The following is a 12,923-nucleotide window of genomic DNA, read 5'->3' as shown; positions in this document are numbered from 1 at the left end:
TACACGGTTACTGTTGTTACTGCTGTCCAACCTAACTGTTGATGAACCATTAATTATGACAGGTGGCTATTAAGTTAAATTATCCAGTCACAAAATTTAAAAGAAAAAAAGGAAGAAAATAACTAAAGAAGCTGAATATCAAAGCAAAAATGATTATCAATATTAATTAAACCGATTGCTGTTTTTTGCCTCGCAGGTTCTAGAAACTTGGAAACTATAAGCAAAAAATAGGGGACCATATCGTAGCTAAATCAATCGAAATAATGCGAACCAACTTCTTATTATCCTTATTATTACCCAAGCTATTTTGGCCCTTGTAACCTTTGGCGAGGATAGGGGGCGCAAAGTGCCCGCGGGTCATAAATCCTGAATCACTTAAGCTTAAGTGATGAAACTTGACACAGTTGTAGAATGTCTTAATGCAAACTCATTCCAGGTAAAGAAATAATTTGATGACTACATAGGATTTAAAAATGGCGTCATATATATGATTACTTTTCTGGCCCTGATAAGACAAATTTCTGGTCTGCATTATATACATACATTCCTTAGCAAATATAAAACTATCTTTAACGCAAACAACGCAACAAGACTGTCTTATATTGACTTGGAAATCCCCGGGATTGAATTTTTTTCAACCAATTTTTTTTTTGCCTGAATCAAAATCAGAAGTTTCTTACTTTTTATAAAATGAAATACTCCACTCGCACTAGGTAGGTAATAGAATATTTGCAAGGAAGTATGCAATATCAGAAAAAGTAAAATGCTCACAACGGCTACTTCTCTATTTTAGCTCTTCTAAATTAAAACTTCTTATGAAAAGAAAAACCTTGCACACCTTCCACATTTACTACTTCTTTCTAAAACTTCTAATCTTTGAAAACTTCTTTTCCTGCTTAAACAAACACAAAGTACACATCACAATTTTTCCATTAAGATGTCCATATAGTAACAAATTACTAATTCGGCAGCCTGCACAAATTTTTCAACGCTGGGAATTTCCGCAAACAAATATTATTAAATTTTATTTTGACACGTGACTTTATTTAGCAAATAAAATCTCTACTAGCCAAAGGCATCAATGCACCCTGTCCTCCAATAAATTTTGTGTACAATTAACATCAAATACACAAATTTCCTATATTTTTATGATTACATCGAAAAAATTGCACTCGGTGAGAAGTGAAAAATAAGCCTTTAATGATAAGGATGAGTCCCGTGTTTGCAGAATTTTAATGGTCATGTTTTGGAACTTGGGATATATGTACAGAATATAAAATTTAAAGATGATTGGTAAAGATGAGGTAAGAAAGATAACAAAATGACGTCACTAAGATTAGAAATACTGTCATTCTGCACATCTGGTCTGCCTTTTACCACTAATACTTGGCGACCATTGGAAATTAACATACATATTATAAATACTTATGTCACCAGTGAAACATCTTACAGCATTCTCGCATGGAAGTCAGCCTTTTGAAAGTTTAAAACAATTTAACTGCGTTCCAAAAATGCAGTATCCCCAAAGTACAAAATTTTACCAAATTTTTTTTCCATCAGATGCCCCAATAACAATGAGGAAAAGTCACATTTGTCACAAAATCTCCCCTCTCAGGAACAATTCGCAAAGATAGTGCTAACGTTCTTGCTTCCGCTTTGTCCCATCTATGGCATACTATAACTGTCCATGTGTAATTCCGTTTGGGAACTTCTTCTAAACTTTACGAAGTAGAGTCGTATTTGACGTTTGCATGACTTTCAAATGTCATTCTCGTTTCAAAATAACACACGCAGCCTCACTCGCTAATGGCTCTGTCTTCTGCAGGCTTAATATAAAGATCGGTGACCAATTTCATAAAGCAAGCAGTCAGCCTTGAATGTAACATTGTTGCACGCGAGGTAACCACGAATTCGTATTGGATTTTTATTCCTCCTTGTACTAGGGGTAAAGGACAATAATATAGTGAAAATAACTTGCAATAAATAGTGAAACCACGATCCAAAAAGCATTTGATTAGCCTTGAAATCTCCTTAGGTAAATGTCCTACAATTTCTCCTTTTTTGTTTACTGTTTTGATTGAAAAGCCGTCAAACACATTCCCAGGTTTGTCAAAGAAGTTGAGTTTTTCATTTTCCTTTGGTTGCCAATATCTGCGGTAGTAGTGAAATCCTCTTCCCATTGTATTGGAGAAAATAAGATGTTTTTCTTTGTATTGAATGTTTAGATTTGATTATCGAATGCTTATTTCATGAATTAAATGCCAGTCAAAGAAGTCACTAGTCGTTAGCCCGTGGAAAAATCCACGGGTTTGCCCGTCCTTTTTATACCGCATTGCGTCCGTCTCGCTACCTGCGCATCTAAGCAACCATTTTTGCGTGACAGACAGACGGACAGACAGACATATACGGGTATTATAATATAGATATTCTCGTCAGTTCAGTTAGACGACAATTATGTCTTTTCTAAGAAAAATAGAAAAAGCAAACGCTGTGAAAAAGAAAAATTCTTCATAAAATCAAGCTATTCAACTTACGAATCAAAAGAAGTCGGTAAGAAGCTTGTGCTATTAGACAACCTGCTATTCATTCTTTTTTACTCACCTAAAACTTCTAGTTTTGTGTAAACCAATGTCAAATCCTCAGCTCTTTTATCAGTGTTGTTTTTTATTACTTTTATTATTCGAATTTACTTTTCTTTGTAGAATCCACCACAGCAACTCTTTGTGTGGAAAAATTGGCATGCAAATGATAACAGCTCATGTTACGACAACCACAATACAACAAGTTGGCAGAAAATTTTGCGGTCTCTTTGATACGCGAAAGATTCTGCCCTAGTATATAGTTTTCATGCATCCTTTAATCGACCAGTGAACTAATTGTGACAGCCTGATAAAAAGCACATACGAACCAAAATCAGTGATGTCCCTGATACATAAGATCAACGGAATTAGGTTTGTGAGATTGGGTTTGAGACATCCAAAATTTGACAGAATTGTTACAGCTTTACCCTTATCCCGGTTGGATAGCTCAATCTCTTATGAGGATATGTGTCCCCAAATACATTTGACTAGAATACGTCACCATCTGTTATATACAGTAGATCTATTTACCAAATCTCTCTACGGTATGTACGAATAAAATTTAGGCAAAATAAAATCAGCCATGATAATTTAATGGCTGATTATAAAACCGCTGTAATTAAGGAAAAAAGTAGTAGAATTTTACAGAACATAATACGAAAACCACCGCCTGTTTGCTATACTGTTCTGTATAATATTACCTTTTGGGACAATTAGTTTCGTGCTTGACTTAACCTCGTCCCAGAGCGTTTTCACTTCCTTGATGGAAGAGGGCGCACAATGGCCATCTCTGGGAACAAAGTTGATTCTTTGGTTTGATTTTTTCGGTAAAGTAATCCACCGATACGTTATTGGTAAAATTAAGTTAGTAAATAAAAGGGGACTAAACTTAGTGCAAGTGACTGATATTTTTACCATATCCTTTTTACCATCATTTTTACCATCCTTTTACCGACCTTCTTTAGACTTTTTTTACCGAGAATAGTCGAAATATTTCGATTGTGAGCATCTCGATTTTGGCTGGCACCAAAGTCCGCTGTGCAAAAGAAGAATGGGTTTGTGTGGGATGCAGGACGCAAGACCCTGTGAGACGGGACGCAGAACCTGAGACGCTAGACCCTTTGATATCGAAATGCATGTCAAACTTCACACGATAAAAAATACTGATCCATGCAAAAATCAAGATTATAAATTTCGCACAATATTTTCAACAAGAAAAACGTAGAGGGCAAGTAGCAGGTATGAGTAGCAGAAAGAAAAAGATGGCAAAACCTTAATTAATAGAATTAATAGAAGCAGTAGAACCATGTCTACAGTATATCTGATAGCTTTTAATATCGATATAAAAATCTAACAGGCATGATGTGAACAAAATCGTTATGTCGGCATGGAACGTTTTCCTGATGTAAATATTATAATTTTTTAGATTCCCATCACTTCATACGCAATACACGTTTTACAATGTGGTTTATAAAACATCGAGGCCAAAGGCTAAAATACATTGTAAGTTTAAATGTAAGATAAAAAAACTTACCGTGTAAACAGGAAAGATGTACAACTTTTTTCGGTTTTATAAGTTTTTTTAAAAGTTGGACATGTTCAACTTTTGCTAAGTTTTTCTATTGAAATTAACAGAATGATTAATGAGCTATTGTTTAAACCAAAGATTTGAGCATATTTTCGGGTTCTAACCATAACCAGTGGTAGTCCGCTTTTTTTCTTCTACGATTGATTATCCCTTCTGCTGCTATAGCAATAACCGCAATGAAAATTATACGTGTTTTTTATTTGGCATTTATTGTAAAAATTTTTTTTTTAAAAAAAACTTATACATTTTAACTTAACGTGTAGACAGGTATATTACCAGCATCGAAACTTATAAGTTTTTTTCCTACAACTAAACGGTCCGTTTAAACTTACCGTGTATTTTAGCCTTAAGATTTTACATAAAGTTAGGACGTTAATGAAATAAAGAAAATATATATTTTGAGAATACACAACGATCATGATTTTTGACTGAGTGCAAGTAATTAGAATTGAACTCTCACAAATTAATGATTAGGCGTGTCCGTTATAAAATGTTCTCTACATAGAGATTTTTTATGCTTGACCGTCACTTTCATCCTTTGTTGAGAAATGCATCTGTTGTGGAGAGGTGTCCGCTCTAAAGAACGTCCGCTATAAGGAGATTACACCGTATGCTGACTTCTGAAGGTTCTGATATGATCGTTTTTAGGAATCATTACAATGTTTTTGCTCCGCTTGAACTTCACAACGACAGAAACTTAAAATAATTTTAATTTTGACCACAACCATATGTTAGCATCATATTGTGGCAAACATTCCTGTTACAAATATGCTAAAAATAAGCTTAAAACGAAAGCGCCTAATTCAGATTAAAACTGCAAACCCTTTGATGGTATTTGTTTACCAATTAACAATGTAATGCGCAATTGCTTTCGATGATTTGTTTTGATCTTAAAAATCTGAAGATTAAAAGTTTAAGCTGTGTCAGTGTTTTTTATTTGAGCTGTGATTGACAGGAAACAATTGATGCCGACTTAACTTTGGATTTGATATGCGTCGTTAACTTCCGTCAGCAATGCAAATCAAGGTATCGTTTGTAATTTATTGAAGGGATTAGTAAGCAACTTTGTTGTCGGAAAACTTGGAGTACATTTTTAATGATATTAGAACAAAGTTGTTTTATTCCAGTGTCTGGTATACTGCAAAATATGTTGAGCGATAGCCTCTGGCTTCATGCGTAAATTAAAATTTTGAACAAAAATACAATACTGTAAGGGAAACATTGTTGTTGTTGCAAAAGTGGGAATTATAGAATTAATTTTTGCTTTTATAAATTTTCACATTCCGTTTGAGTGGATGGATAGATATGAAGACTTCAACCTTCTGTGCTTCGCATTAAACCAAGTTTGATGAAATCATACAAAAATAATTGGTTAGAAATTAAAAAACGTCAACAACCGATAAATTATGTACGCATCCCCCTTCACGTCTCTTGCCATGTTGACTCACTGGGTGAAAGTTTATGTTCGACCGTTCTCTCAACCTTTTCTTATGTTTGAAAATAAATAATGAAGTCATTTTTGTCATTGAACGCATCCAAACTTTTATATCCCTGACGTGACCTAAATAGGATTAAAACGCTTGATTTTACTGTAAAATCCAACCACATGTATTTATTTCAAATTTCTTGCGATAAAACTTCTTTTAAAACTTAAATTTACTGACAGCAACATTTTTGCAAGCGTCTTGAAAAAAAAGATTATCTAACAAAACATCGCCTACAGGGTTATAGAAGGAAAAAACCTATCAAAGTTTAACAAAGTTCACATGGTAGCAGAGGAAGGCAAATTTAGGCAATAATGCTTTAAACAATGTGTCCGCAAACAATAATCCACAATAGTCCCTGGAGATGGAGTTTCTCCCCTTTCTATCATAATCAATGTAAAGTGTCTTGTCTATCTATACTGAGAAATATTACCCTAGGTCTGAAGTATGGACCGAGCTGTCGTGGTCGATATGCTGACTGAGGGTAATATTACTCGAAAGGAATAGATTAAACATTTTATATTTTATTTTCTAACTGATTTATCTTGGTTCGGTTTGTAGAAACTAGGATTATTTTCTAAAGATTTACTTGTGACAAGGTGTAATAACCAATTCATTGTTTCAAATTTCAAAACAAAAAATTTGAATAACCATATACAGAATCATTTTTTTTAACCTTTTTTGAACTAAAGTTCATTCTTGAAAGTTTATATAAAACGTAGTGGATTTAAAATGATCAACATTTTTTGCGGTTGTTTCTGGCGGGGTGATTCGAGATAATGGATTTGTTGTGACTTGATTTTTAAGTCTGTATATATGTAGCTAGCTATGTTTTAACGATTCTTTGTAAAAAAATAACATTACCATGTTATTTGTTTACATTTATAGCTACCATTTTGGTTGCTATGAGGTTAAAAGTTATGCCGCGCTGCATAAGACCCGTCGAGAGGGCGTTTTAGCCAATCAACGCTGTGGATTTCCCGTATAAAGCGGCCGAAAATAGCTATCAGTGAATAATTAACAATATAGACTACTTTATCTGCAGAACACAAAAAAGAAGTTGTTTTATTGCTCTCTATACTGCTGATTTACAGGGTAGAAACGAAAGTCTATCCTCTGTAGTCGTATTGTCCGTCCTCTGTAGTAGATTTTTCCTAGCGAGCAATTCAGAAACTTATAGATCACCAATCGGAAAAATTTTTATCGCGAAAATTTTTCGATTTATAGATTCGCGAAAGCTTATGCGAAAGTTTCTCCGCTTTTAGTAACCACAAAGTGAGTAACAGTTTCTGGTCGGGTGACTAGACTTTTATCGCCATCTCCATTTAGCAATTTTTGCTCGCGTGTTGTTTGCAAAACATGGCTGCTGTAAACAGACGATATTTATTGATGCAAAATTTGAGATTAGTCTTATTTTTATGGCGTAGAAGTAAACAAAGTCGTAAAAAATACGTATGGAAAACATGTGGATGAGAAGACTTTTCATAGAAAGAAGAACCAAAGGTCTATACAACGTTTTGGTTAAGGATTTAATGTTGTACTTTTTAAAATGCCTCCACAGATTCATTGATGTTACTTTGTTCTCTATCTTCTTCACTTAATTTATTATATTCTGATTTTCTACATTTATTTGACGTTGAAAAAAAAATTAACACAGAAGCGAGATCTTTACGTTGTTGCTAGCCATCTTGAGATGATCTAATTAAAAACTCTTTCGTAATTCATGTAAATTTCTACGTTTTTAATGGTTGTTATATACATTCTGATAATGCGCATGCGTAGATCAAAAGTCACGGCGCTTTTTCCGACTGGGCGCAATGCAGCTGTTTGGAAACCGGCTTTAATGCTCTCGGAATCACAGGCTGTGGTTCAAGAACTCGTGTTGGGTAAATTTCTGCGTCACTTCTGAAATCAAGTAGCGGTAAACTAATTGACGACTAAAAATCCGATAATTTGGAAGTTGGCATTAAAGTACAATTATCTGAGTCTCTTTTTATGAGCACTGCTTCCTCCAGAATGACAACCATTTTCACCATGGTGGTATTACCTTCACGATAATCTTCAGAATTAACACAGCCTTTTCCACGGTTACCAGGACCAGTAGTACTAACGATGTCTATCTATTTGTCTTCAAGCTCCGCATATAGCCGTAGCAGGAGTGACACGTCATAATGACGAGACGTTTTATTTGAATCGAGGTAACCCTTAGAACACACGCATCCTTCTTTTGAAACTTTAGTTATAATTAGTGATCGAGGAAAATACCCAGGTGGTTCATGTTTGGTACTGTTGAGTTGCCCAGTTTATCCTCTTCCAAACCTTGAGAGCGTTTTTTATAACATCCTAGTCCACAGGAGTTATGGCGCCAACTGTGAAGCTGTTGTTGCTCATTTTTTGATCGTAGATCTACGTATGATCCGTCGTCTAAGGGTTAAAAAGGATGCATTTTGCGTTATCAAAGTTAATTGCTCAGAAACTTTAATTACTTCAAAGTCGGAAGTTAAAAAAATGTTAATATGTTAGTGTGGTAAAATAGTTTAATATGTTGGCACAAAAATATTTTTTTATTATATATTTTAAGGCACACACACACTCACACTCGCATGAGGGTTAAAGTAATTATTTTTATGTGTATTTGTTATTAAATTGCAACACTGGATACCTAACATCATAAGTTTTTAAAGTAAAGTATCCTTGAAAATGTTAACTTTTCGTGTATTCGTAGCATGGGTATAAAATTGCGCAGATATAGAATGCGAGTGTTAATATAAGAGATTTCGGACATTCAAAAAAAAGTCTATAAAAATCGGAAATAGGCGCATTAAAGTTCGTATCTAACTTTTTGGTTGAAATTATTTAGCAAACTTTAAATAAAAATGAAATATAACAGAGGAATATTAAGTGCTACTTATTACACGATAAATAGTACAGTATATTTTTGGAGTTGGGGTGGACATTCCAGAAATTAAAATGTCGTTTACACATCAAGAATAACTAGAAAATATTTAAAAAAACGAGAGAAGTCCCTTCAATGGCTATTGCATGACGCAAAGAATGAAAAGAGTAATTCTTTCCACTTCTTCCCAGTAATGGAAGATCAAGAATAAATAACAAATCAATATGGTGAGAATTGGTAATATCGCCTCGTTGGCTTGGCAAAGCACGTATACAATACACCGAGTTTGCGATGCTAAGGCCAATTGACGACCGAGGAAGAACCTTTGCGAGAATCGCTTTAAATACTAACTCACTGTGCATGTGCAGTCAGATCCGCAAAGCATTGCAGTACAGAATCCGAAAAGAAACTTAGTTTCCAGCAATCTGCGATAGTGGAAACCTCGCACAACTAATAATTGCATACAAACAACTTGACTAATGTTTTTAAATAACCAGAGTAAATTTGGTATACAACCAAGAAGGTTTTATCCAACAAAGCCGATGAATATTTTTCTTCAAGTTTTTAAATTAATAGCGAGACCACCTTTAATGCAAATAAAAGCGAAAAACTTACAAGCGCTTTAAATTTGAAAATGTTTGCGTCTTTCAAGTGAGGGAACGTTCAAAACAACTGAAACTTAAAAATATTGTTGGTGTTGACATACTACCTTCCTGATAACTAAAGACTACATTCATACTACACCACAATCACTTGCACAACTAACTAACATGTCACACCGACCTGTCACCCTAATGACTGAAAACCTTTAAAAGGGTCTTTCCATGCTATTTGGTCCAGGGTATTTCAAACATATTATGACCGGAGGACTTTTGACAGACTTGTCCATGTTGGATCAAACTTGGGACACTTATAGTACACCATAAAAGAAACAAAATGATAGCAATAAATTTTTTCTTATTTCAGCAGTTTTATAAAGTTGTCTTGTAATTTTCAAGTCCTAAGAATACTCCTAAAGAAAGTTATTACAATCTTCTGATTAAAAGGATTTCCTAGAGATGTTTAAGGGTAGTTTCGAGTAATAGTCGATATCTAAAGCTATGGGAACTTAAAATGTAGCAAAGGGGTGCTTAATAGATAAATATGAAAACACAGTAAGTTTCATAACCATGCAGCACAACAAAAAAGAAAGGGGGATAGGGGGGATATCTGCTCCTCTCCGTACCGAATAGGGTTTAGGCAAGTTATGCGAATGACGTCGAATAATTTCTGTAATTCTAGTTATTTCCAAAATATAATTGAATGGATTCTTCCATATCAGTTGGGGTTCTCATGAATGCTAAGGTTCATTAAAAAAATTAATCAGGTTTCAGACGAAAAAGATCTACAAAGCTTGCGATTATGTTTATGATCGATTCAGTAACAGAGAAATTTCGCTAAAGATAACGGATATAACGAAAGTTTTTATAATGTTAAGTTATTTAAAGTTGCATCCGAATTATCTTTCTGTGTCATCATTGATGCTGAAAAGAGTGGTTTAAAGATATTTTTTTTCATCGAAGTCATAACCTAATTTCTTATCAGAGGGGGGATAATTTACTAAAAGTTCTTCGTCACTCTGGAGGCTTATACATCGGACGATACAGTGATTTATGTTGCTGTGGAAAATACTTTTACCTTGCATATGTCCCGTCAGCTGATTGAGAACCATATTATGCCGTTGGTGCATTTATGATTAATTTAGAAAAGGGGAAAAAAGAAGCAATGGTTTTGAGACTACCAAGAACTTGAAACATCAACCGGAGAGTTTCAACGTTCTGAAGAGAAATTTTCGCAAAGTTAAAAACTCACAAAAAATTTTTGGGTTAAACTTTCGCCAATTAGGGAGTGCAACAAACTGAACGAAGATATTGGTAATGTTTTGCGATGAAAACTTTAAAAAAATTACCACAAGTTTGTGTTCAAACATGTTCGAAGTTATACAAAGATTTTTCGTCTTCAAATTTTTGAAAACTTCATCGAAACATTTCTAGCAACTTCCGGATCTCACTTTTTTTCACTTCTTTATCGTCTACATCATTCTGATAGCGAAATTATTCAGTTCACATGCTGCAGCAATGTTTGTGTCAACATCACTTTTAATACCAAAAGGGTCGATATCATGGAAAAAAACGACGCTTGGCAATTTATTCCTACCAACTTCAGAGCATGGATATACCGGCGACTACTTCCTTCCAGTCGATCTTATAAATAGAACTAAAAAGTCTTTTTCCTGCCTTTAAATCAAAACATAAGCTGAAAATACTTCAATGGTAATTTAAAAATTACCAAAATTTCGCGAGGTATACTTTCCTGAATGAACGATTTCAAATATTCCGCGAGATACAATTTCGCAAAAAATGCCGAACTGTGTCTGTCTAAGACAGTCTTAAAAATGGTCGTACACTTTAATAGTGAGTTTTTTCTGTATTCTTTGTAAAAAAAACACAGAATTCTGAAAAGTTCTTTGCATCTTCTCTTATTATTAAATCTTTCTTCAAAAACCAAAAACAATTTTTATAGTTGTGCTTGATGAGATTCCCTTTTTGTTTAAAGCCTTAACCAATTTTTTCAGCTTTATCTTCTTTTCGCTAAGATTATTTTTTGCAACTGGGAGGAAAACAATTACAGTAGATGTCCGTTAATTCGAACACACAAGGGACTAAATTATTTGTTCGAATTAAGGAATGTTCGGATTATCGGAAGTTAAAAAAAAAAAGAATTTTAATAAACGTTTTATACTAATATAACTTTACTACAACTTTTTATAAAAATCTTTTAACGTTGTTTGCTTGGCGATGGGCAAGGCCTCCAAATTCCTTGTAAACTTCATTTTATTGGAAATGCTAATTTAATTGATAAATTGAAAGAAATTTTTCTACCATTGATGCAATCAAAATAAATATGTTTTTTTATTTTCCCATTAGATTTTATTTATCGATACACAAAACTTTGAATTAACGAGCATAACGCAGCCTTTGGACTAAAAAATTGCTCGAATTAGCGAAATGTTTGAATTAGCGGAGTTCGAATTAAGCAGCTCAAAATATAACACTTTATTAAACCAAATTCAAGGGACTTGGCAATTTGTTCGAAATAATGGAAAGTTAGAATTAAGCGGCATTCGAATTACCGGACGTCTACTGTAATGATACAAATACTAGTGGCAAAAACAAAAATGTGAGAGTGTAATAGTGCGATTGTAATTGATGATAATTACGGGGCTGTTTTTCACTTCAAGAAATTTTTTCGCTGAAAGAAACGGACAGGAACAGAACAGAACATAAAATTTTCTGCTACTATTCTGATTGGCTTATTAATGTTCAAGTCGTTTCCGTGCAGAATGCTAATAAAAAGGCGAAATCGATTTACTTATCCCAGAATGAAGTGGAAAGGAAAATTTTCCACTCAAGCAATATAAAAATTTTAAGTACGCATGCTCAGAAGCTTTTCTGTTCCTGTCCATTCCGTTCCGCAGAAAACGTTGAAAAAGTAGAAAATAGCCCTTAAGAGAATAGTCTTCTAACACACACGCGCATACCAGATTTTAATTACTCCATCCAATCTCCATTGTATTAAACAGCACTTTTGATCAAAAATTTTTTTGATTAAATGCCTCATTCTAAAGATCCTGAAGCATTGATTTGCAGTCTTTTTATATTTGAACCACGCGCTTTGAAAATGTCAAAGTTCACATTGTCAATGTTCACAAATTCGGACAGTTTAGTAGGTCATATTTTAGTAATTTTTCTGTGACGTCATCGGTAGCTTTAAATTATCTAGTATCCCACTATCTGCTTGAAATTCAATTACTTACGTCATAGAGCGAATTTTTACATTCTATTTAAAGTTTCTGCAGCTACATAAAAGTTATTTAACATATTTTCCTGTTTTGCCATATTTCCCATAAATAAACGCCAAAGATTGCCCGAAAATCCGTCATTGGAACGGAACTGACTTAGGACTTTAAATCTCTCCATTAATAGGTGCATTTTGTCTACAGTTAACTCCCGGTAATTCGAACCGCAACTTAACAAATGTTCGAGTTAAACGGAGCATCCGTTATGTCAACTTTTTGAGATTAGTTTGAGTAAAAGCGATTTTGTCAAACGGTTGGGCAACAATTACGGGGAAAACGTGCAATCTTGGCGATTAAAAAGGCATGCAAGTCCCTTGTAAATTGAATTTTCCTAGTCAGACAACATTATCTATCTATATTTCATCAGAATTTATTAAATTAAAAAAAGAAATTGACCTTTATCTAGTCTTTAACTTCCTTTTATCGAGTAAAAAGTTCGAGTTGTCCGAAAATATTAGCCTGAAGGGGAGACGAAAAA

This window comes from Hydractinia symbiolongicarpus, chromosome 4, assembly GCF_029227915.1.
Source record: "Hydractinia symbiolongicarpus strain clone_291-10 chromosome 4, HSymV2.1, whole genome shotgun sequence".
Classification (NCBI taxonomy): Eukaryota; Metazoa; Cnidaria; class Hydrozoa; order Anthoathecata; family Hydractiniidae; genus Hydractinia; species Hydractinia symbiolongicarpus.
This window is presented reverse-complemented; position numbering follows the sequence as displayed.